The sequence below is a fragment of the Oryzias latipes genome, chromosome 6 (genome assembly GCF_053564925.1).
Source record: "Oryzias latipes strain Hd-rR chromosome 6, Olatipes_Hd-rR_3.1".
Classification (NCBI taxonomy): domain Eukaryota; kingdom Metazoa; phylum Chordata; class Actinopteri; order Beloniformes; family Adrianichthyidae; genus Oryzias; species Oryzias latipes.
Genome location: NC_136242.1, coordinates 13,201,560 through 13,227,561, shown reverse-complemented (window position 1 = coordinate 13,227,561; position 26,002 = coordinate 13,201,560). Strand labels below are relative to the sequence as shown.

Sequence of the window (26,002 nt, the reverse complement as noted above, 5' to 3'; positions counted from 1 at the left end):
ACAATTTATTTTGAAAGTTTTTTGGATTTGATTTGAAATGGTTAATTTCAAGCAATCAAATAAGAGTAATACACAACAACAATACAATCATCAGTTATCGTCATACAATGACGAATCAAACAAAGCGAACTTATATAATCCCACCCCGTTAAAGTAAAGCAGGCGTTTTTATTTTGAAAAACTGAGCTGTTTCTCCAGCTTTTTGCTGCAAAACAGATGTGTTAACGGACTGGAACTAGAACTTCTGTGTAAAGCTTGCATTGTATTGTGGAGCGACGGAGGTCAGACGCAGACACGATGGAAGCGATGGAAGCATTCCGGTGATTACTAAACTTTCTTGGAAGTTAGGGAAAATTTAAGTTTTGAACAATAATCGAAACCCTCCTGCAGAAAGGGAAAGTGAGCACCTCCTCACCTGACTCAACCTATAAAAAGGACGAAAACCTCTCATGCAGGAAAAACGATTTAAAAAAAGGTTATACAGTAGGTGAGAGAACCATTTCAGGGGCTTCACGAAAGCTTTGAATGCTTTGCTGCACAGCGTTCACGCACCAGAGAGAAGTAGTTAGAAATGAGCCTGCCGTTAAGATTTAGAGGCTTGAATTTCTAACATTCACACCACCCAGTCGGATTGCCGAGAGGCTCCGCTTCCTGTTGCTGCATCCTGTTGGGCATGAACTAATTGAGTGAAATCCAGGTGATTTTCCGTTGGTTTGTCACACATCCCTTTCAACTAATGGTCACGATCTCTCCGCTCAGTCCTGCACGATGTTCATTATTGTTTTTGTCACCAGTATTTAATAGTAGCCGTAAATGTGATCCTGTGTGTAATTACGTGTAATTGCTCCAGCAGCTGTTAGAAACTGGAAGGTCAACAAAGCGAGAGCGCCATGTGTTCAAAAGTGTAATTTTACCGTGATGAATGCGCCGCAGAATACTGTCGGGTGGTTTTAGGTTGTCGACTTTGCACTTTGCAGGTTGTGACAAAAACAAAACACCCATGCTGAGCTGCCGCTGTCTGATACCCCCGACCCGATGCCGGCTGATGCTATTCCTTCTGCAAGAGAGCTTTAAGAAGGGATTGATGTTGTAAATGCCCTGTGTTACCTGGGATTACCATGACAACAGAGCGAAGCAAGCACAACAGAATAGTATTGATATTATCCCAAGATTCAGAAAAATGTATCTCCTTGACCCAGTGGCACCTCCAGAAATTTTTCATGGGGGTGGCCGGTAGGGGGCCACGTTAAATCTTGGGGTGATGCCCGATGCAGGACGAGACGGGGGAGAGCGTGTGTGAGGGTGTGGAGCGCATACACCTGTTCAGTCGCTGTTTTGGAGTTAAAGAAAAAATAATAAAGTTCCTCATGAAGAACTGAGACTGGTTCTTTGGTTTAAGCCGCTCTGGAGGCTCTGAGGGTTCGAACCCGGAAGAGAACCCCGAAGGAAGATCAGCCTTACTGTCTTATTCGTGTTCTGCATCCAGCGGCTCGTCTTGAACTATAGATGTCTGTACACGCAAAGGCAGCAGGGAGGGAAGGGGGTGTGGGCCGGTTAAGGTGATTAGAGCGACTTGTCGCCTGCTGGCTCTGCATTTGGGGATGAAATGCACAACTGATGCTACCACAGTTAATGGCTAGTGGGGTGGCCAGGTGTCGCCACTGCCTTGACCTAAAAGTGGCCTTTTGACAATTGATTGTCCCTAAAACAAGTTTTTGATCAGAATCTATGAAGTTTTCCGAATGAAACCTGCATTCATTCAAAGTCATGGAGGAGTGTATCCAGGTTGAATGCACCCAGCGCATTTCCTTATAAGTCAGACTTTCATTCTGTGTGACGCACGCGGCTGGGGTTAGCACAAATGAAAAGAGAGCTTATGTTCTCGCATGCCAGACAGAAGTTCTTCATCAACACATCTGTAAAACAAAAGCATTTCCAACCGTTCCTGTTTATTGGCACAACGCGGTGAAGAAGCACAGCGCATATTCCACTCTACTGCTGACACGGCACTTCTTTCACAGACACTTCTGTTCATTTTACTCCAGAACATGTGAGTAAAACTGTTTCTAACAGTTAATTTGGCTCCCAACTGAACTATAACTGTTTTTTTTAAACCATAGTTTTGGGTGTCAAACAAAAACAAAATGTTTTGATGATGAAGCAACATGACTTTTTTTTTAAAACTAATTCAAATATTTAGAAAAAAACTAAGACTGATTTAGATTTGTTCTTGTATTTAATCAAAAATATTATTTATTAATTAAAATGTTATATTGATATTTATTAAATGTTGCACATTGGGTCTGTTATTTTACTGTTGCTGCTGGTTCCACACATTTTTTAAAAAGTTCAACTTATTGAAATGTATTTTGACTATTTTATCTTTTTTTAAACTAAAGGAGATGTCAGCAAATGATGATGGCCATTGGTGGCATCTAAACTGTTATTAACGTGGAAACTTGTGTTTTAGACCCACTCTGATGAAAGTTGTGTTTTTAACATGATCTTGTGGCATTTTTCTGATGATGGAGGACATAGATGAAGAAAATTAAACTCAGAATTGCATTTTTGAATATTTATTTATTAAAATCCTTGTGAACCAGAAAAATTGCAGTTTAAAAAGAGCATATTTGTGACTTTGAAAATTTGCTGGGCGGGCTACAAGCTCTCTGCTCCGTTTTATAGCGGGGAGGGGAAGGGGAGCGGAGTTGCTCCTCGCCAATGGTTTTCCCCACAACTCAGAGGTGAATGATGAAATATTGCCGCTCTGCAGAAAATATGTCGTAGACAATGACACGATATATTTTATTTTGACTAAAATCGGTAAAATCAGCATTAAAAGACCAATTTACATCAGATCACATGATAGTCGGAGTGGGTCTTTAAACGACTTGCCATAACTTCAGTTAGCTCACATTATGAGATATTTCTGTTTTTCCTGTTTTTTAATTCTCTTTCTCCCATTTGACTTTCTGTCACTTTAGGGGAAAATTTTCAATAATAGCCAAACCATTTATCCAGTGATCCATTGATACCACTGATCTATTTTAGCTGCTGTTTTAGTATTTGCCTGTTAGTACTTGTCTTTCACAGTACTGCACGTGACGCGCCTGTTTACAAAAAAATCACCTTCAAAGTCCAACTTCAATCATCTTTGATCTAAATTTAAAGTGTTCTCAGTGGTCTTTTATTTATGATTATGCCATTTTTAGCCAAAAGAAAAAAACTGCATTACTTTCTAGGACATAATTTCTGCAAAGTTGAATCTAAAAAGCTGAAATTCACCTCTTAGTTGGACGTGGAGTAAGCCCACCGTCACTTTTCATCATCCACCTGTTAATGCCCTCTCCCGCTGGATTACAGACTCTCACAACCACAACCTAAACACTACCGGTGCAACAGAAATGGTGAGCAGTACTGGAAAAGTCAGCTCAGTAGAGGAAAACAAAGACATACTGTACATGTGGATGCATCAGAATGGAGCAGATCAGGGAGCATATTTTCTATGCTACAAATATGAGCTTTTTGAAACTGCATTTTTTCATCTGCTCCTAATTCACAACCATTTAAATAAATACATACTTATAAATGCAATTTTAAGCCGAACCTTTTTAATTTATGCCCTGCATCATCAGAAAAATGCTATACGAACATGTTAAAAACACCAAAAACACAGTTTTCATTGGAGCGGGTCTTTAAATGGCTCTGTTTGTTGTTTATCTATTAGGATGGAACTGTTGTACAGTTGTGTGTAGGATGTATTAATAATCTCTAACAGAAAAACGTCTGCAACACAATTCTGAAGGTGTTTGGCAGGAAAATGGTTCGCCACACATTTAGCTGTGAATAAAACAGCGAATGATAAGAAGCAGAACCCCCCCCTCCTCCCTCCAAACCTGATAAGATACCTCACTGCACACTTTCACACAAAGACACTTAGATGGTCCATGCTAATGTTTTTCTGGTGTTTTGACCTGGAATATGATCATCTCATTGAGACAGAGCTTCCCTTTTTTAAAGAGAAAAAGAAGCGCAGAATGCCACAACAATAACAACAAAAAATGAATAAAAAAAGACATACATTCAATGGAGTACCTCTTTTTGAAGTCAACAGCTTTTTTTGCCTCACATCTTCCGTGCTGCTTGTGTCCTTGTGTCTTCAGTCAGTCGCCACTCTTGTTTGCAAAGCGCACTCTTGAAAATCCTTGTGAGTTTTAACATCGTAATTTCACATGTGGCTGAAATGTTGGAGGACATGTCTCTGTCTAAGTCATACTCGGAGCCACAGTAATTGAAGAGCAAATAAGTGGCGATCCTTGACAGCGCCATTGTTGTCAGAGTCACACATTGGGGCCTAATTGTAAGTACATAAATGCATGTTTGCACTCATCCGGGTTCTTAGATCTGCCCCATCTGTCTTTAACAGTCACTTCTGACATGATATCAATACATCCATTCACGCTTGGCTAAAAGGACCCTTCTGACTGCAGTTGTGAGTACGGGTGCGAGCATTAGTCACTCCAACTCTAATTATTAACTTGACATTGGCTCTTCAGCGAGCTGAAACACCCTATACTGAGTAGCTTCTCTCAGTCAAGAACTGTTTCAGAAAAATGAGAAAGATATGTGGTAAGGGACCGGTAAAAACTCAGTTGGGTAAGTCATGGTAGACATTTAGAGGTGGACTCACATGTCCGTTGCTTTTCTTTTTTATGTCTACTTTTCTTTTTGGTCAGGTTCTTTTAGGAAATTAATTCCAAACATGGACAAATTTGAATGTTTGACTCTAGTCTAAATATTATGAATGTGTGAACATTTTCAAGCACAGCAAACCAGACATACACCACTCTATCCTTGTTTAAATACCCAAGGACCCTGTTTTTTTAGATTAAGCTATAAGTTTACTAAATATTTGTGTGAAATGCTTTGCATTGGAGTCATAAATATTGTAGAGAAAGTTGTGTTAATCTATATTTTGTGACACATTTATACATTTTTTAAACTTGATATAGAATTGTTCAACTCAAAAAGTGGTTATCTGTGGCCGTTATTGCAGAAATAATCTTTTTCAGACATAAAATACAAGCTGTATTCAGGCTGGACACATTTGATCTGCTTTAAACTCCCCCTATGAAAATTATTTTTTAAATTAAAACGTTCCCAGTAGTGCTGTAAGTTTTTTACCAAAATCTCGCAACCTAATTGTCTTAAAAAGCCATGTGTCATGTCTATCTGAAGCCTCTGTTTCCAAAATCTCCTCTAGCATCTTGAGTTAGAGCAAACACGGCACGTATCCTTGCCGCCTTGAAGCATGCCTCCGCTGTACCAAAGTAACAAGCAAAAAGTGTTGCTCCTGATGTTTAAAACTGGTAATCGACATATAAAGTTTTAATAAGTTAACTGTCCCAGTATGAATTGTGAAGTGCAGCACGTCTTTCTCTTGTTGTTTTGTCCCGCCCTGGTTGTTCCTGGCCAATGACTGAAGAGATCTTTAGTCACATGGGTTTGTTTACAAGCTTTGGTCCGTAATAGAAGGGTCTGCTTGATGTCAGTCTGAATACAGACCAAACGCAAGGTTTGAGACTTTTTCCAGAACCAATTAAGCGGACTCGATCCAGAACAATGGATTTTTCCAGTCTGAATACAACTATAGTTTTCTTCAAATGTTAATTTTTTTATCCCAAAAGTCATGGTGCAAAAACTAGAGTCTAAACGTCTGTTAGAGGTTACTCAACTTAAAGACAAGATGCTGATAAAGTCTACAGGAATCAGTTCATTAAAGAAAAGCAAACACCACTTTTGTTTCATTTTCCTCTCCTCATTCTGATTTCTACAGGAAACCTAGTCAGATCCTGTTTAAGTCAACATTCCATGAGCAAATCAAATGGCGGGGGCTTTAAATAAATGAATTAAATGTAGGTTCCTGCAGGTCTCCTGGGAGGGAATCTGTGCTACAGAAGCTGCAGCAGAGGGGCCTCGCAAAACCCTATTTCCGGCTTCAGCCTGGCCCTGCCAAGTCGGTGTGTTTGAGATCAGAGCACCACATTAGCTCCGTAATGAGAACCAGCTGAAGGTGCAGGGCACCAGACTGACCTTTTACAGCTCAAGCTGAATCTCCCCCTCTGCCGTCTGCCGCCCCCCACTCCCCAGACGAATGCCTCATCCAAATGTTTTCTCCATAACCCTTCCATCAACTGGCATTCGTTTATATTCCAGTGCGTCCACCAAGAGTCAGAGGTATATAGAATAAAACCCTCAAACTCCCTCATGCACTTATGGTGTGGCCTAAAGGTATCCCCCTCCTGCCCTCCACCATAACCAGCACCCCCCCTTCCCCTACCAAACAGGCATTCCTCTTGTGCTCTCCGGCTGACTCAGCCCAACGGTAAGTCTTTTCCACCAGACTACCGTTGAGGAGTCCCACCCTGCTCCACCCAGCTCCTGCAGACACTTTTCCTCCTGTGTTTTTCTTTCAGGAAATGCAACAGCAATCCCCCCCCCCCCCGGCAATACTCTTACTTTCCCTCCAGCTGCAGCTTTGTTCCCCAAAATAAACAGCATCCGAGAAGGAAAAGCCCGGGAACTCTGCGTCAGGGCTTAAACAGCACTCAGATGTTCCAGCTTCAGCCTATATTTAATTTTTCCACAGATTGACGTGTCTCTCTGTCATTCCAACACCAACTGGTTTGCTCTGGTTTCAATGGAAACTGTTGGTAGCAGTTGGAGAGTATGGTTTTGGGGTTTGTTCCAAACTCTGAGATGAATTGGAGTATGAGGAGCACAAAAAAACTGTTTTTAATTCCAGTAAAAAGCGGATTCATGTATTGAACTGCAGCCCCTGGCTCAGGGGAAGCAGTGGGGTCACCGTTACCAACAATTGCTTTCAACAGTGCAGATTAACCATCTTTAAACTCTGTTTTTCCAGGAAAGGACACTCTCAGCATGATCACAGTCACTACTGAAAGCTTACAATGTTCTACGAAAATATCAAAGGGTTACAAAGAACTGCAGGCTCAGAGTTGTCCATCTGCTTTCCAGCCAATAAATTGCAGCTTTGCACCCTTTTTCCTCTTTCCAAAGGTCTTTGCACATTTACAGAAGTCCAATCAAGGGACTTAGGACTCAAAACGGGACAGATTTGAGGTAAACACTGGTTTTGGATGGCCCTCTCTGCCGATGCTACATCTGTGGTACCCGTTTTAGACATATGGAGACCCATTCAGTTGGTGGCTCTGCACACCACGGCATCCCCCTTGGGCCTGATGTGGCAGATTCCACACTGCAACACAAGCCAGTGTTTCCAGTCCATAACTCCCAGCAACAAACAAACACAGGCAGCTCTCTCTAACAAAAGCATCCCTGATGAGGAAAACTGAGCACGATAACTTTTTGTTTCCTCAAATTAACCCCTGTTACAGCCTTCCAGTGTTTCTGTTTTTTTCTGTTTTGATTTCTCTTTCATTGACTTGATTAGCTGAGAAGGTGGAACAGCTGGAGCGGGTCAGCTGATTGAAGGGCTGTCACCTGGACAGCTGATTGTCAGGAGAAGCTGACGTCAATAAAAGGAAGAAGCTATTTGTAAAAGATGAGAGCTGCTGTTGTCTAGCTAAACAAATAAACGTGTAAACTTCAACTACTGGTCCCTCACTGGGTTGTGGCATCCTATTTTCTTAGTGACTTCTTTGGTATCCCACCGTTGGGTTACCTTGCTCTGACCCATCCCTCTGTGTGTCGAGGACTTGGGTCTGGATTCGTAACAACTCCTATAGAACCATTCGTTTCATATTTAATACAGGCATTTCTGAGACCCCATCTCATCAGAATGATCCAAAAGTCCAAAAACATGTAGATCAGTGTTGAGACAGTGGCTAAATAAGGTTGTTTTTCCTGAACAATCATGTCAGTTTTTTTTGCACTTTAAACTAATTGTGTTTTGAGCATAAACATAAACAGCATCATTTCATAATTCCTACTATTAATATCTCATAAAGAAGCGTTTTCATCAAAGGGTTTAAAACATCTAAATTATGCACACCCAAAAAAATTCTGTCAATTTTTTGATGCAGTGATGTAAAAGAGGAATTATTTGTGTTAGACTGTAATTTTTACAGAGAAAAAAGCAGAGAAATACTTTAAGTTCGAGGTTGCATAAAACAACTCAGGAGCTGCTCATCTACTGCTGTTTTTTTTCTTTGCAAAGTCAGTCTGTTATGGCTGACTCCTATCCTACAAAATGTCAGGTTCTCGTAGAAGTTCTTCCCCAGCAGAGCTCTCTGAACCTTGGGCGTGCCTCCAAGACAAAGACATTTAGAAAAGTTAACGCAGCCAAATTGTGCAGAGGCAACAAATATATTAAAATCCTTTAAGGAGGCTGGAAAAACCTGCTAGTGGCACTAAGATAAAAAAAGAAAGAAAATAATCTTTTGAAATGCCAAGAAAAGAGGTTCTTTTGTGAGTTTTTGCTCTTTTTATGAGCTTACACAGAGCTTTAACAGATTGACAGCACTTTCCAGTTAGTGAAGGACACATGCAGGGAGCTCGAATGAGCCGTAGTTCCGACAATTTCCCAGTAAATCAGACAAAAGTAATTATAGGCACTGCATCCCATAGCCTCCAAATGATTGCATTTCTGTCTCTGCATTTAATTCAAAAAGCGCCTAGTGTGTAAATATGAATACAGCTAGTTGGCCTAAACTTCTGCTCTTGACTTTCAAGCAGGTAGATGTTACTCAGACGGGATGGGAAGGAACAACCCTCCCATACTGATCCCCCCCACTGAGGGGGTGACAACAGATCAGAGGAGCTATAGTGAGGCTTTACCTCTAAAACCCATCTGTGAGGTGGAACTGCTGCACGACAGTTGAAGGCACTAAACTGCCAGAGATCGCTCTTCACGACTTTAGTCTGTGACAGCTTATTGTAGCCTAAGGGGTGCTTAGCAGCTACGAAGCGGATATCTATTATGTTATACAGGAGAACAACAAGCACTCAGTATGATAGAATGTGCAGTGGGAGGGAGCGAACACTTTGCACTTCACTTTCTCAGCGGCTCTTCAGAAAGACAGAGCCGGAAAACTGGGAAACTTCTTGCTTTAGAGGCCAACAGGTGGCCCGTCAGGACCATTGACTGTATAAAAGAATTGGACTGAGTGAGCTCAAGCTCCAAATGAAGTCAATCCTTTACGAACATCGCCATGTTGGAGCCAGACGACGTCGGTAAGCAGCGATTGGTCCGAGTTAGTCAGCTTGTTGGAAGTCCACACCCCTACCACTTGAAAGAGGGCCACACAAAATCATTCAGTATGAACGTTGTGATCATTCAACGTGAGACCACCTACTTTTTTTGAGGCATTTGATTGGTCAGTTTATAACTTGAAAAACTTGCACTACAGAAAGAGAACATCATTAAAAAAAACAGGATTAGCAAGAACACGTTAAAAAAAAGGTATCAGAGTAAGAATGGTTATTCTGAATAATAGAATGACTGAAAAATAGCTGTTTATTTCTTTACAGAAGTCTATAGGATTTTGGGACCCCTCCCCCCTCAGTCCAGATCTCATATGATCAGGACACTACGCCAGGGAGTTTCTTATGAGATCCCTGTCCCAATCAGTGAAATCTTGTCTGCCTGTCATGGGATCATATGTAGCTTTAGGCAAAAATGAGATTGTAGCTAACTACAGGGAAAGACCCAAACGAAAAGCTCTTCTCCACAGTGCAACTCAGTGGTTGGTGATGGAATAGGTTCACTCTGACTCGTTTCCAAAAAAACAGTTTTTGTAAACCTCAACAGTGATCTCATGCTATTCAAAAAAAAATGCTAACTGAGGCCTGTGGTGCCTCAGATCTTTCTTATCTTTGGAGTTACCGAAACAAAAGTTAACGAAAATATTTTAATCATCTCCTGTGCAGCAATTAAATAGGCAAACCCTTTACAATGTCAACACACAATGCAGTCACAATCTTAGTGGTAGGGCCAGTAGACGCAGAAATTGATACAGTTTTTCTGTATGTTTTTGCATTCTGGATATGTTTCTCTTAGTTGACACTTTAAAATGACTCAGCTTTTTTTCTTCCAAAGATGTCAATATTTCTGCATCTAAAACTAACGTTGTTGTGAGCAAAAACTTACCAAATCACCCAACATGTCACATTTCATGCTTTCTATATCTCATTAAAAATGATATTGCAACATTTCTCTGTGGATGAAGATGGACTTTTCCTTCTTTTCTTTGATGTAGTAGACTTATGCGGTTAACTGAGGCACAAAACATCAATACTGTAGACAACTTAAATGTGAGCAAATCTTGAATAAGTGGCATCATTTTCTAGCACTATTGATAAGCGTTTCAGTCAAAAACCAGCTCTTCCTTTGGAAATATTCCAGCTCTGCTGTCAGCTCTTTGACAAAACCATGTCAGTCTGCAAATATTAGATGAGCTGAGGAGGAACACAGGTGCATTGTGGGGGATCCAGACAACTGTCACTGTTAAAAATTCTTTGAAGGCTCCTGAACGCATGTCACCAAAAAGTCACCAGTTGACAAACGACTTCTTAAAAAACGTGCCAGACCAGAGAAGAAGAGCAGAAGAAAGAGATGAAGGATGTGTGGTCTGGATAGCAACTCCATGCTGGCTCCTGGTGTACCATGAATCTGCATAAAGACTAGAAGGAGACATCAGGCGAAGCTCTGGGTTTTGAGAGATTATCCATCAAAGGAGGCATGAAGCATCCTACCAGAGACTCAACGTATCTGCCAACCCAGATTTGGTGCATCTTAAGTCATTCATCTATCATTACCTTGACAAAAATTCTTATGCAAGAACATAATTATGTGCTGATGAAAGCGCCACACATGGGTGAGGAATACCAGATGGCTGCCGCATGTTTTTTGCGCAGGACGGCGCGTTGCTACACATTCTGAGCTGTCAGCCGGTAGGTTATATTTAGATTTATGGGCAAATTTGCTCCTCTCATGTGGGGCTTGATGGTTTTTCTCACAGTTTGGGTGGGGAAAAATTCTCAAAGGTGTCAGACTTTTTAATGAGTCTAAGAACTCGAGGAGAGCTGAGTCTTTAAAGCACAACATCAATAAAAGAGAGATCATTGGCATGACCGCGCCAAGCAGCGAGGACAAAGGGGAAAGTGAGCGATGCGTGTTTTGATCCACCGCTGGAGGCAAACGCTCCATAGAGACAGTCGCTTTCCTGACTGAAGACAAAAGAAAAAACAAAACAAAGCTGATGACTGGGATCAATACTTCACTTCATAAAATTCTGTTTCTCAAAGCAGAATGGAACTGGAAAGGGGCTATAGCCTTATCATAAACTTTGATGCTGCAGAAAAATAAATAACCAAAAAACCCTTCAGGGTCTAAAAAAAAAATCTATCCAGAGATTTAGAGAGGCGGAGTATTGATTATGTGTAACATTTTGTGTTTTACTTCAAACTCTGCAATTTAGATTTCCCCTGTGCTGATTTTTATTACAGGTGCTTTAAAATAAACTTTACAGTTGAGAAAAAGTTGATTATTAAACACATTTTTCCAAGTTTTAGAAAAAAGAGCACTAAAGAAAAGATAATATCGTTTAATGTTAGAAGTCTCAATAAATATGAGTTTTAAGAGAATGGGAATTAAAAAATAGGGATTAAAATGACTCCACCTACATCGACAGGACAGAGGAACCCAAAAATTTAACGTTATGAAATCCGAAGCCTTAGTCACACATAGTGTTCGCTACAACCTGGTGTGTGCAGCATGGGCATAGAAAAAAATGTGCATGAATATTTTCACTCTACAGGCTCACCAAGCGGTCTACAACCTTGCCCCGAAAATATTTACCCTGTTTTTGCCCGCAGGCAATTCATATCCACCCGTAACGGCAATTGTGACTAAGGGTCTAACAACAACTGCTAACACAGTTTGGGTTGTGCGTTGGATGTTTTTACTCTTTTTAATTCATAAGGCTTTGCAGGAAATTTGGCTTATTAACCCTTGTGCTATCCTAGGCACTTTAACATTGGGAGTTGGGTCATAGACCCACTAGACAGTGCTCTGAACCTTTCTTCTTCAATGATTTGTGATCTTCACTGGTGTCCATGGATTACATGAAATCTTTCCACCTTTATCCACCTTTGTCATGATAGGGAGAACACTTCAATGGTCATCTTGACCCCATAGGATAGCACAAGGGGTAAATTAATAAAAATGAAAAAAATAAAATCTCAAAGTGACTGACTAAACAGGCGGTGGTCCAGAGGTAGAACGGTTGACCTCTGATTGGAAGATCGTAGGTTTGGGTCCTGCACTGCCTGCCCATGTGTCAAAGTGCCCTTGGGCGTGACACACAACCCCACATTGTTGCTTTTGGCCTTCCAAGAAGGTAGTAGAGCACCATACAAGTATACTTCCTTTACCATTTCAAAGCTCAACATTTTTAATTTTAGCTTTAAAAAAAATCAGTTTAACCTCATAGACTTGCTGCTTTGAACAATTACATTTTTTATGCAGTTGTCTGTTATCATAAATGAGTAACTGAACAGGTAAGGAGTAAATTATTACAAATTCAATTGTAATCCCCTTTTAAGTTATAGCAAAAAATTACTATATGTGTACTACAATACAAAAGAGTGGTATATTCTGTGAAGAGTCTTCTTGCTCTTGCAGCGATGACTGCAGATCAGTGAGTATGTTCTCTCAGAAGGCAGCTCCTGATGGACTAAATGCTCTGTCCTTCACCTTCCTTTCTCTGTCTCCCATCTCCAGTTTTCTGAGAACCCGACGTTTAGTCATCATGGAGTCAGCCCCTGACGACACGTCTTACATCTTTAATGCATCAGCAGATCAATCACGCTTGTGCACATTCTTACATGCTGTGATCCAGCATCTGGCACAAAGTTTTTGCGTTCAAGTGTTGATTTTTGGGGGAGAGGGTGGGGTGGGGGTCTTGGTTCATTTGCGGTTCTGGATTCCTTTTGGAGTTTTTCGATCTTAGATTTCTTATTTACTTTTGTAAACATCCGGTCGTTTTGTGCCTTCAGTCTCATTCCTTTGCAGAAGAAGGAATGCTGCTTCTGTTCTCCATTTGTGTTTAAACAGGAGAATACAAAAATAAAAAAATAAGGATGGATTTTATTTCATAAGCTATCTGCTCTTGGCCTAAAATCTTCCACTCAGTGACAAAAGAAGTTTCTGTTTCCTAAAATCTGATTTGTGGTTTTGAACAGGTTGATTGGTGACATAAGCAAACAAAACTATCGCTGAGGAGACTCAGGGCACCTTTAGAGTTGTCAGCTTGACTCTTTACGTTGTCATCTGATTTCAAAGTTATGGTCATGTTTCTGATTGATCAACACATTTATCTAATGTGTCAGTCAAGATTTCCAATTCATGCAGATTTAGATCCATGCAGATTTTAGCACCGATTTAGTCATATAGTAGAATTAAGTCATCAGTCTGTACCACAGCAGATTTTTTTACATCCACTAAAGATCCATTCAAAGACTTCGGTTCGGTTCGCTACGTCTTATCTGATGTCACTGTTGAATAAGCCTGAATGCATTTCCCCAATGAGAAGACATTTTGGAAATCTGAAGTGTTGTTTGATCTTAGCTTAGAATGACTCAACATAAATCACATCCAACCCACACTGTGATTTATGAGACACAATCCCAGTCATTCATATTTTTGCACTGGGAGTCAGCAGACTGGTTTATGTGTATAAAAAGGTCATAATATAGAAATATAAAAATCTGAAAGTGTTTTTTATCTATGTTTGCTGATATAAAACAAACAAAAAAAAAGAGTTCCCTTTGCCGCCTACAGCATTTACATTTAACTCCAAAATGTCCATGTTTGGGCTGTAATACCTTATGGCTTAGTCACAAATGTCCTTGTGGGTGGATACAGGTGTACCACCTGTTCAGAGAATCTGGGTGGCTCACTAGGTGATGCCCTCTAGATCAGAAATGTTCATGACTTTTTTTCTATGGGTGTGCTGCAGACGACAGGTTGTAGTGAACACTTAAAATTTACAAAGATAGATTGAAGCTGAGGTGGGGGAGACACTGGCGTGGCGTAGGGATTTTTTATTTTTCACCCCCCCCCCCTCAAAAAAAGAAATCCTCCAGACTGCGCCATAAGTGCTGCCTAAGTGACAAAAGCGTTCTCCTTGCATGCCTCGTACCAGATGCAAATGTTTCCACCACTGTATCTATAAGGCAGTTGTACCTCATGCCTCACTGATGTCAAGAGTGTGACGTAAGGGTGCCGTACAACAGCGCCCCCCGTATGTCATAGTTAGTTAGATAAGGATAAGGGGGGCAGATGCCCCCAATTTTTGAGTCGATATCGATATCTTTGTTGAGAAAGATGAAGAAATCATATATTCAGTTTTTGTTGAGCTATGCAAAAACAACAAAACCATTTCATGAAGTCGTGAGCCCCTCAAATTATTTGCTACGCCTCTGTATTGTGAATGCCGGCCCATCTGGGATTTCAAAAATTTTAACCCTCATCTTTTTTTGCAATTACTTTACATTATTAATATTATTATTATATGCAAAGATGTGCCACTCCTCTCTTTGACCCTCTAGGAGCCTGTACACCAAAAAACCTGCACCCGAATGTGTCAGACCCCGTATGGTTGCATGTCATACCTTTCAGTGTGGCATGAGAGCGGTTGTAAATGATCTGGACAAGTGCTAGAGTTCTCTTACAACCTTTACCTTTATTTCTAATGAGTGGTTTTTAAAGATTCCTTTAAGAAAATGTTGCATGAAAAGTTGAACGCTCATCAATCAATCAAAGGTGGAATGCTTTGCAATTTTTTTTCCACAGTGTGATCAGGAGTCAAAAAGGAAAGAGTTGCTGCTGTTATATGGGGGTTTCAAACCCACGTGCAGCTTTCATCCACTGCTCTTGTGCACGTCCTTAAGCTCATTGTATAATTTCACGGCTTCTCTGTCAGATTCTTTGTTGCATCCAGTCCTGTCTTAGCAGATGTCACGCCCTGGTTCGGTCACCCTTATGCTTCCCAGTTCAAATTCTTGTCCAATTTTTCATTTGCATTTTTATTTTAGCCATTTATGCCTGTTTTTTTTCCCAAGTCCTTCACCATGACACACTGTGATGCTTCCAAACAGCCCTTAAGAAGCCGGATCACACTATGCAAGAAGCTAATTTACATTTTTACATGGCAAAAAAACCCACTGTGCGTCATTTCATAGAGTCTAATGCTTCATTTTGCAGCTTCACACATAATAACCCTAAAGTTTCTCTTCTACAGTAAAATCCTAATGAGTAAAATCCTCACACCGCCAACACGCACCAACAGAAAACGAACCGCGCCAGGAGTTTTGATCTAAATCATCCAGCTCTCACCGGGATGCTACTAAAAAGGTCAATTATGTTGGGTTTTCAAGTTTATATTTGTTTTTCTTGCACATCAATTCTCTATGTGGAATTTGTCACTTTTCTGTAGTTTTCCCATAAAGGCTGGCTGCATAAACCTGCCATTGCTTCCCAAAATAGGGATTTATCGCGTTTCCATCTGGCTTATTTGGAAGAATGAAGAGGATTCGAAGATCGCGTCTTTCCATTCTTCCTTTGACTCGCAGTAATTAAAATAATATGTTTACTTGCGGATGAAAAAAAGGCCAGGGGACCTCCTTACCATCTGCAGCATATCTGATGAACTACTCGGTCTGAGCCTGCATGACAGAAATACGCAGATTCTCTCCTGATGGAAAAAATCAAACCGCTAATGAAGGAGAAAATCTGATTTTACAAAAATCTAAATGTCGTGGAAGCAGGATTACAGTTTTTCACCTGCAACGCTTTTGTTCACTTCAACTCCCCATTTGACTTTGCAGATGGAAAAAAACTGCTTACAAAAACCCCCTTAATTTACCATCCAAACTTCACAGGCTAACCCAGTTAAAAGCTATCTGGGTGTAATTAAAATTTGCCAGGATTTAAATACTTTCTCGAGTGCGCATGCGATCAACCCTTTTGGGAGCTTCTTGGCCTAATCTGAACGGCTGAGGAGAGCGTTCGCTCCGCTAATGGCTGAACACGTGATTTCACAGTTCCCAATGCGATTATACTCTTATTAGGGTCAGACATTCATAAATACTCATTAGCACCCCCCCTTCTCATCGTGTGTGGGTGATATCACTTTTATCTCATTTGTTGGTTACAGCTCTCTTGATTCCAGTGACTCAATCCCTTTGAAGCAATTTGTAAGCAGGGGAATGCTTGCATCCACACCTAACCCAGGCTGAAGACTGAGATGCTGAGAGCCGGGCTGGTTTGATGATGTAAATATTTATCTGGTGCAACTTTAAGTAACTTTGAAGCATCAAAACCGGCTCGATTTTCGGACAAATGAAAAGCTAATGATTTCGGAGTTGCATTTAAAGGCACTGAAGGCACCGAAAATACAAACTTCTCGCCCCTAAAAACTTCAAATCATTCTGAGTCTTGTGAATGATGATTAATATTAGGGGATATTTATATTAAATATTATATTAAAAAGAAAAAGAGAATGCCTGTCCACTTCTACAAGTCTGCTGCAGATAGACCGTTTCAGTTGTGTGCTTTATTTTTTAATGCATATCTGTGTCCAAAACCAAATCAGACATTAGTCCAACCTTTCTCAACAAACTGAAACAGTGGAGGCGTTAAGGTATCCAGGTATACTTCTCTTACACCAGGCCAACCATTCTTGTCATTTATCCTTGGCTGGGTACAAACCAAAATGAATGATTTCTCCTTCATGATCAATTTTCTAACAGTTGGCACTTCTGTGGATAGAAATAGACGCCATCTATACGTCATTACCAAATCCAAGTCCCTGATTGATCAAAGTTCAACTTCCTGCACTGTTTGTACATATAGCCCAAAAATGGTGATAGAAACTTGTGCAGTGACGCGTGAATGCGATGTTTTGAATGCAGAACCTAAAACAGGGGGATATTGGCGCGTTTACATAGACTTTTCATTGGAAGTGGTCGCTGTTGAGGGCGGAGCTTATCACCATTTAATGGAGTCCATTCTGTGTATTTTCTTCAGGTCTAATTTTTCATTTGCTATACATTCTGACATCAGGCTGCTCTTCACAGACGTCCAGCTTTCACAGGACAAATTCACATCATTTGTAGATCCCACAGAGAAAAACAGAAAACACACTGTCCTCACACGGTTTTCACACAGAACATGAACACGCATTAAAGCTACCGATGTAATTGCAGCAAGACAAATCAGAAGGTCACAGACTGACTCATCCACTTGTCTTCAAGCTTCCCATGGCCAAACACACAACCTCCCACCCCACCTCCCACCAAAGCACACATAGGATCTCCGTTTCCCTGTCACGAATTCCTCCTGGTGAGGAACAGACGCTCCCGCTTCAGTATATGTTAGTGGCTAGAAGGTGAAAAAGGCAGGGATGTCAGCTGGAATTCCCCAGCATGTCGTGGGTTAAAAAGGCCATTTTACAAAAAAGGCCAATGAGGTGCCCTTGAGCAAGACGTGTAAGCTGCTAAGAATAAAGGGCCTAATGACATAAAGATCATCCAGCATGCATTCCTTCTGATGCTTTAATCATGTTTTTGGATGCCTGTTGTGCGACAAAGCTGCTCCCGCTTACCACTGTTCTCATGAAGTTCACGTTCATCTGCAAAGTCCAGCAGCTGCGGTTCTTCAGCTGTGGTGAGTACCAAACTAAAGAGCGCACATCAGAGTTTACTTTAAGACTACACACGCTGGCGCAATCAACACAGTGTTGTGTGGCTTGGGATGCGGACTGTGTTCGCTCTTCCACACTATGTTTTGTCCTCAAACTCTGCCAGACGTTGAGGTGGTTTTTGGAGCAAGAAAAAGAAAGAAAGGCTCTTTTTTAAACCTTTACAAGCCGCAGGCCAACTGCACTGCGCAGAGGGTGAGGCCGACCAACTCAAAGCAGCAGAGGAAACTACCTCCCCCTAAGAAAAAAACCAAACCAAACAAATGGCACAAGTTTTCATATGGCTACTGTAAAAGGAGCCTTTGTGTCCTCAAAAATCTGTTCCAGCCAATGCTTGACGAAGTGCTGCAGAGGGAAAAAAACGGAAAGAAAGACTCAAGAGAAAGTACGTAGTGTTCCTAAAGTGGAGGGGGATTTTCTGGTGAGCAAAAGACGTGTTTTGGTGGAAAATAGATTTCATTTTTGGATACGTCTGCTTCGATGTTTCACCACAAGGCCTTGGGAAAACATCAGGGAGCTGTTTCCAGGAGCTCTCCCTGCATGACAGGAGCCTCTTAAGGTCTGCTTTTGCATTTAACTCCATCTGTTATCTAATGGAGTGATTTTGCGCCTTCGGACAGGCGTCTCCAGCTCCTGATTCAGAGATGAATAAATCCCTGCAACTCATGACATTAGCTTTTGCCATGATCCACAAAATTATATGTCTGTGACTTCTGAACTCATGACAGGACTCTGAAGTTCAGAGCTACCGGGAACATGCAATCAAGCTGAAGCAAGAGATTGCACCCAAATGAAAGGGTCCATGTTTGTGCTAAACAGATGTAGAAATACAAAATTACGCAACATCCTCTGGGGTCGTGACTGCTGACAAATGCTTACAGTCTAGGTTAATGTGACGCAGCAGGAGGTCGAGTCTTTTCAGAACACCCAGCAGTGGTCCTGTAAATTCTTCAAGTTAGATCTGTCCCTAAACTGTGAGCTACAGTCTCTGAATTAAGGCTAAAAAATTTGTTGTAAAAATAAAAAGCGTTAAATACTGGATATCTTTCTTTTTTTTTTTTCAAAAATCAAGCAACTTTGAACATATAATTTCATAAAACCAGATATACAACATTGAGATGAAACAAAAACAAAACTATAAAGGGGGGTTATTTTAAGGTGAAGTTCTTGAACCAACTATTGACTATACTTGAGAACTGGACTGAGTGGGAAGTCACCAATAGAATATGGGCTCCAACCAAGTGAAGTCAATTCGGTTGCTGTTGATGGAGCTAGACAACGTCAGTAAGCACTGATTGATCTGAATTGGTCCGAGTCGTTGTTTCTATGGCAACCACTCTTGCAATTCAGGAGTGAGCTTGTTCTGAGTCCTCACCCATACCACTTTAAAGCAGGCTTCATGAAAACTGTCAATCAAACATTTTGAATGTCTAACGTGAGACCCCCTACTTTAATTGAGGCCTCTGATTGGTCAGATTTGAACTTGAATAATTGCACTACAGAATAAATATCATGAAGTAAATAGGATTACCAAGAACCTGTTAAAAAAAAGGGGTCAGAGCAAAAATGGTTATTCTGACATATAGAATGACTGACTAATAGCTATTTATTTCTCTATAGAAGTCTATAGGGTTTTGGCTTCTTGGGACCAGCAGGTACTTCCTGTTCAGAATGCAGTCTAGTTCTCTTTTAAAGTCAATGGTAGAAACACAGGAGTCCATTTGATTCTGAGTGAGGTTAATGCAACACAATATAAAATATGTGAAAGATCAATAATTTCAAATACCTGCTATGAAACATAGCAGTAGGGATATAATGGTTTGGGCTCATTTGGGCCACAATGTTTTGGTGTTCACTTTAAAAAACATAGTTACTGCCATTTCCTATTAATTTACCTGGTATTTTTTTTAAAGTTTACATCAGTATTGTAAAGAGGAAAATTCCAGGAGGCGCTCTAATGAAAAAATGTGGATCAGCAGATAAAGTACAACACGCCCTGGTTAGTCTGAAATAACAGATGAGCAAATGGTGTTGCAGTTTATTTCAGTGTAACACAGGTAGTGAACCAAAGTCTGGAAGTAAAGCAAGATGAGAAGGAAATAGTGCAAAATAAAGGAATAAAAGACGATCACAGAACAAAATCAGAAAAAGTGCTAATGTAAAAAAATTTTTGAGGCTGAGAGGCTTGAAGACATGTAGACATTGAGTTTTTGTCTCCTTTGAGCATTTTTATTTTCACCATCCATTTTAGGAAACTCAATTCCCATACAGTTGAGTGCTTGTGTTCACTCATAAAAGTTCAGGTAAAAAGGGACCAAGTTACAACTGATCTCTTTGAATAGTTTTTAGTTTAGCCTGTGAATATTCTAGTTTTCTTTGATCCTGGAGAACCCAAGAATAAATTTCGTCAGGGCTTTTAAAGTTAATTTGTTTGGTAGAGATTTTAGAAAATTAGAATAAAGTTGATCCCAGGGGTTCTGCAGGTTTAAATGAACAAAAAAACAATACTGTTTACTGTTTTTGTCAAAAACCTAAGGCAGGAACCCCCGGCGGGCTGCCTTGGCCGGCACCTAGCAGCTGACTCTGTGATATTTTACACTTGCTGTTATGCAAAGACTTGTTCCTAAATCCAGAATAATGGCTTTCTGCAGTTCATATCACCCTGAATCCCCTCTTTTGAGAGGCAGACAGATGGTTTGGGGCCCTCTGAGATTGTTTCCAAATGACCTCACTGTAAAGTGATGTGACTCAGGAGTCAGCTGTGAGTTCAAATGCGGACCACCATCAATAGTTTATGACGTGCAGTTGAGAGGAGCCTGTGAAGGACGGCTCATGTCAAGGTTAGACAATCATCTCCTGTGAATGTGACACTAATACTGAACAGAATCCATCCTGAAAGTCAGGAAACACTGGACTGCAGCAGGAGGAAGACTGTTGAAGCTCTACAAATGGCTGGAGTTCTAAATGGATATAACGCAATGGAGTAAAAAGATCAGATAAGATATGATTCTCCAGAATGGGGAAATTTCCATGTTGCAGCATTACAGTTAGCCATAAAGAGTTTGATATAGTATGTACAGTTTAAAAAAGTACGATGTATTACATATTTACACAATCTTACACAGTTAAGTAAAAGGAATTGCACCATGTGTCAGAATAAAGCAGAGTATTATTCTTTTAATAAGTAACAGATGGAATACTAATAATTATCAGTGGATTTACTGGAAACAGCTCTTTTGGATTGGAAAGACCTCTAAAGAATTTTTTATATTTTTGATGAATAAAAACTACTTGAATGGATTATGAATGCTGAAAAATTGTCTTCAAAATAAGGTCGATATTTTTGTGCTTGACCTATAGTTTAGAGATGTATCTACCATATTTTCCGATATAAGGCGCATCTATAAGTCTTTTTTAAAAAAAAGAAAAAACAATATCACATTTTATAATCCGGAGAGCCTTTTTTATGGATAAATTCGGGTTGTGTTTACTGATGTCAAAGTGATTTTCAGAGGTAGATGGCTGTCAAAAAGTCAGTCAGGTTTTGTTTTTACAAGTCGCTAACATGTAGCATTGTTGTCGTGTTTTGTTTTTTACGCCTTTCCTTACAAAGCTGGGAGTTGGCGTAATCACATTAATGTTTGTTTTAGTGGTATCAGTCTGTTTTTTTGTTTTCCAATTAAGGGTGGGAGTTACAGGTCTTGTGAATATTCTAACTAAGATCAATTCAATTCAATTGATTTCCAAGATTGATTTGATTCACCAGAGCCTGGATTGATTCGTTTTTTTAATTATTCTTTCGATCCACTGTATTCGATTCGATTCAGTTTGAATATCCAGAATGTAGACATATTTGTAAAGAAATATAATAATAATCTCTGTCTCTGTCTCTCTTTCTCTCTCTCTCTCTCTCTCTCTCTCTATATATATATATATATGTTTTGAAGATATTCATATTAATCTGATTCAGTTTCACATAAAATCTATTAGTGAAATAATAAACCAATTAGATTGTTAACACCATTCAGTGTTACATGGCTCCAACAAAAATATGCTGATCATTTATTAATGGTGCCTCGCTATGATTCCATCGCCCCTGTAGTGCGGAAAATATTATATATATATACCTTAGACCTGTAGACATGAGATAAAATGGAAACAAATATTTAAAAAACGGATTCTAACATGTGATGTAACAGTTGGAATTTATTAAAGTTTGACTTTACTTCTTGGATGAGAAGGTTTGGATTCTTTACAGCAATGTCTCCAGGAAACGGTTTGCTCGTCTTCCCACTATGTTTGGGTTGATAAAGCTTTCTCTAGTTCTGCACAGTGACATCCTGCTACTGATATTCCACTGAAAATGTGTCTTTTTGGCTGTTAAAACAAACCCATTATCCATCCTCAAAGACCAAACACGATTACTATTTCCCTTCACAGTCCTACTTTTCTCAGGACTCCTTCTATCCATAGGTTGTATTATTACTATATCAAAGCTTCTACTCCAAAATCTAATGCTGAACTTAAAGATAAATAGTTCTGGAAAAGAGAAACCACAGCCTATGAAAAGTCTGAGCACTGTTGACAGCAGATATATGAGCTTGAGGTTGTGTTTACTCTGAAACCAAATCTTTTGCTGAAGAGTGCAGCCGGCAGCCATGAATGTTATGGCAGTCTGCAGACTAAAGGATATCATGTTGACAATTCACATCCTTGATGTGGTGCAGGTTCACACGGTTCTGCTGGTTTGTCCTTCCTGCTGTGAGGAGCAGGAGAGGCACAGGATAAGACACAGCCTTCATGTTTATTGTAGCACATTTAAATTTGTTGTTGATATTCCATGGTTTGGAATCAAGCCCCCCCCATTTTGTTCCTGAGTGTCAAGCAAATCTGGAAGCTACATGACTGCAGTTCCTCAAAAACTCACTAGAGGCTGGGTTCAGAAAGGAAAGGTAACTTTTGCTGAAGTCAAAAGGTTTGGACCAAAACTGCACACATGTACAGCATGGTGTTAATCTTTTCTTTCAAGTTATCTAGTTTAATTTTCTATTGTAGATTTGGATGAATTGTTTTTGAAATGATTCAACTAGATGAATTGAGAATTTAAATTGAGTAAGACAAAACATTTCTAAAAAACTAAGTCCAGATGATGTTTTAAAACTTTTTTTTAAAAATAAAACCATACTATTTTTGTTCTGTTAAGTGGTGTAAACTCCAATCGAAATGCCCAAACATGCTTCCAGCTTCAGTTTAACCGTTGAGAATCACGCGAGGGATGTCAGAGATTATCTGCTCGGTGTATATGTGCATGTTACTGTTGCTGCTTTACGTTGATTGGGTGTTGAAGTGTTGATATGCAGCATTCCACTACTGTGCAGTGTTGCGTATCAGTGCGAGGTTGCTTTACTACACTTTAGAATGTGCTGGAATTTTATTAGTTGCATAAACAGTTGAAAAGTTACGGCAGTCGAAACAATGTAAACACTGAAGTTTAACAAAGGGTTAAATATAGCTTAGACTTATGCTAAATACTGGAAAGCTAAAAAAGATGGAGGCAGAACATAATCATCTAGAAAACAGCAATACTTAAGCAATTTAACAGATGTGGCAACCTCTTGGATTAGTATTTTGCTACTTTATTTAATTACCAATCAGGTATATATGGTGTAGAAAAAAAATCTATGAAAAGGGAGTCATGTTTGAACTTAAGCAGCTGTTTTGCATTTCATTCCTGCAGCTTTCCCCCTCTAAAACTCTACATGAGCTTCCAAACTGCCTCAATCCAGCTCAATGACAGGCAAGGGAATGCTGACCTGCATGCACAAAGGCATGTGTCTGCACGGTCCTCTGGCAGTGCTGCTGAATTTCCACTTTCCAGAGAGAAAGCGGTTCTTTCAATAGAATGCGGACTGAATTTAATGTCACTTTAAAAGCAGGCCTGTAAAACACAGAGAAAATACACACTAAAGACAGGGAGTGGGTGGTTGTTCTAGAAGTTACTTCTCAAGTTTGAACTGGAGGAAGAAGGGAGGTTACACCTATCAAAACATGTCTTCATTTTGCACATGCGGTAATTTTTTTTCACTAGCTGAATGCAGGGGTGGCAATCTGAAGTGGGCTTGCTTCTCCTTTCAAAAAATATGATGCTCATTATCAGCCACAATCAGAGATACTTGAATCAGGCCTGATTTATTTATTTATAAAAATGATTGACACTGGGTGTTTCATCTACTGAAACAAGTGCAATTTATGCTATTCTAATGTAAATGCTTCAGCAAGGCAGAGACTCCTCAGTGGCATTAATCGTTGCATTGGGTTTATCACTGGCAAACAGGAAATGTAATATGTTCCGCTTTCAGCAGCCGAGAAACCATTTTTCCTCACAAGTAGCTGCGTTTGGATTACACAGTCACTTCACTGCAACAACAGCTGAGAAAGTTTGTGCTGAGTCTTCCACCAGAAAAGCACCGTGTGATAGATTACAGCAGGCAAATCTTCAGCAGCGAAAGAGAAGAAAAAATCTAAAAAACACCCCAGTACTATTACAGTCTTTCATTTTTCTGCAACTGTGATTGATTGCATCAAACTCTTTGTGTCCTTGCAGCTCTCTGAAACCATTATCCTTCACGTAACTGATGAGCTGTCGGCGTTGATGATGTCTTGCACAGCGGAGAAGATTCATTTTGTTTTTCTGGAAAGTTTATCAAGTCTGGTAAAGATTTTTTTGTATTGATAGATAGATATTCTTGTCCCCAAAACTTGGATCTCACATGTCAAAGAGCAAAAATAGCAATTTTTTTTTATTTTTCTTTTTTTACTTTTACTGGTTTCTTTTTTGGTCTCTGTGGAGAAGAGTTGCAGCAAAAGCATGTGTCATGACTCCCCACTGGACAGTCACTGGAGCTTTGACCCATTAAAGCCATCTTCCTTACCTAAACCTCCCCTTATGAGACTTAGACTAATAGCTGATTATTTTTTCCCCCCTTAATTTGGTGATGAAAAAACAGCTGGTCGTCTTATTATGAATTCATTAACAGGTGGGGAGTCAAAATCCCATTTCAACAGTTCAGGAATACGATCCATTTAAAGGAAGTGTTCATGAAACGTTAACTTAGTTAACTGGAAAACTGTGTTTTTCAGTTTTTCAAGCAATATTTAAAGCAATATTTCTGCATTTTCACCTTTGCAAAAACAAAGTTCTACAAACTTGTTTTAACTGGTTGACTGGTTGTCTGCTCTTATTTATTTGCTTTTCCTATTCAATATTTGAATTTTAAAGACCTACTCTGATAAAAAAATTAATACATTTGGTTTTGGTTTGTTTAACATGCTCTTGTGGCTTTTTTATAATGATGGAGGACAAATGTTAAAGTAGCATTTCAGTCAGACAACTCATGCAGAAAAGAAAATGTATTCACATATTTCTTTTTGTTTGGCAGAAGGCTCTGTTCAGATACATAAAACAAAGATCTCCATAGAAAACTTTGGGTATTAAACTACCCCTAACGGAGCTCACAGGTAGAAGAGCTAGCGGAAATGAATGAAGAGCGATTGGACCGCACACCTGGAATTTAGGTGGGACGCTGAACAGGTGAGTTGATTAGACTGAACCGCCAGCAGGGAGGAGTAACCAATTAAAAGCACTGCTCGAGTTGCCTCCCTGAAATACTCCCAAAGTCGTTCATTTTTGAGTATTTCTTTATTTAAAATTGTTGTGAATCAGGAGTAAGGGAGAAATTGTAGTTTGAAAAAGATCATATATGTTATGCTGAAAATGCACTGGGCTCCCTGCAACAGGGTAGGGGGTGGGGTTGGTCCACACTAACAGTCCCACCTACAACTTAGAGGCAAATTTCCAATGGACCACTGCAGCTCTGCCAAAACTTTGCTCTAGAAAACTACACAGGTTTTTTGATTTTAGCAAAAAAAAAAAAAAAAAAGAGCATAATTATAGTTTAAAAAACCCCCACTGGGGACGCTTTTAAAATAGCTAAAAGCATGATTAGAGTCTTTAAAATGTTCTTTTGTAAACGTTGTTAATCTTCCCTTCAATTACGTTATTTACTTCGTTTTTTCTGCATCCATAAAAACTAACACTTCTGAATTTAAGTTGGTATTAAAGCCTGAATGGCTTTTAGCAGCACCCTCTATAACACATATGTCTGAACTTCCTTGTGTTCATGCAAGTGCAGACCCACATGTGGTATTTCTCAACATGAAATTACTTAAACCTAAGCATATAAATCAGATAAAAA

General features: G+C 39.8%; 1 protein-coding gene across 1 annotated transcript in view; it reads right to left on the bottom strand.

Moving 5' to 3' along the window:
* The window catches only part of cspg4 (chondroitin sulfate proteoglycan 4), an 87,844-nt gene that overhangs the window by 46,625 nt on the left and 15,217 nt on the right, over nucleotides 1–26,002 (bottom strand). The window lies entirely within an intron of this gene.